The sequence below is a fragment of the Schistosoma mansoni genome, chromosome 3 (assembly GCF_000237925.1).
Source record: "Schistosoma mansoni strain Puerto Rico chromosome 3, complete genome".
Classification (NCBI taxonomy): domain Eukaryota; kingdom Metazoa; phylum Platyhelminthes; class Trematoda; order Strigeidida; family Schistosomatidae; genus Schistosoma; species Schistosoma mansoni.
Genome location: NC_031497.1, coordinates 9,650,253 through 9,651,036, shown reverse-complemented (window position 1 = coordinate 9,651,036; position 784 = coordinate 9,650,253).

Sequence of the window (784 nt, the reverse complement as noted above, 5' to 3'; positions counted from 1 at the left end):
GTCCAGTGCTTCCAGGTTTTCCCTGGTGGTCTAGCTTCAATTGACTCACGCTTTCAACTATGAAATCTGATATGAATTGTTTTTAATATAAAAGAAAATGTATAAGAACTTTCGTCTAAATTAGCGCGAATAGTTTCACAGTATTTGGGCGCGTAGAAGAAGATGAAATAATGGCACGTTTTGATGTATGCTCATTATTCACTAATGTTCTAGTTAAGAAAGCCTTAGATATTATATATAATCTCTTAGATTCTGACAATGAACTTAAACAACGCTGTCCTTTAGTTACCTCGGATATTATTAAAGCGTTAGATCTATGTTTACATTCAACTGTATTCAGTTTTCGAGGAGATTTATACAGACAAACAGAAGGTGTAGCTATGGGATCATCGGTTTCCCCAATTCTTGCTAATATATTCATACATCCATTGGAAACTAGTGCAATCTCAATGTGTTCTCATCCACCAAAAGTTTGGTCAAGATACGTTGATGACACTTTTGTCATTATAAAAACGGGATCGTTTAGATGAACTTTTTAAATATGTCAACAACTTTAATGAAAAAATCAAGTTCCCCATGGAGTTAGAATCTCCTGAACACAAATTACCTTTTCTAGACTGTTTATTTGAAGGGAAAGATAGGGATTGTTTCCGAAGGATTTACCTCAAATTCATTCGCTGTGATTTTACAAATATATTCCTATTTAGTAAGAGAAATGTATTCAACAACTGTTTTAAATACGATCGTAATATTCTAGTTGGTTGACATTTAAAATTTGAATAAG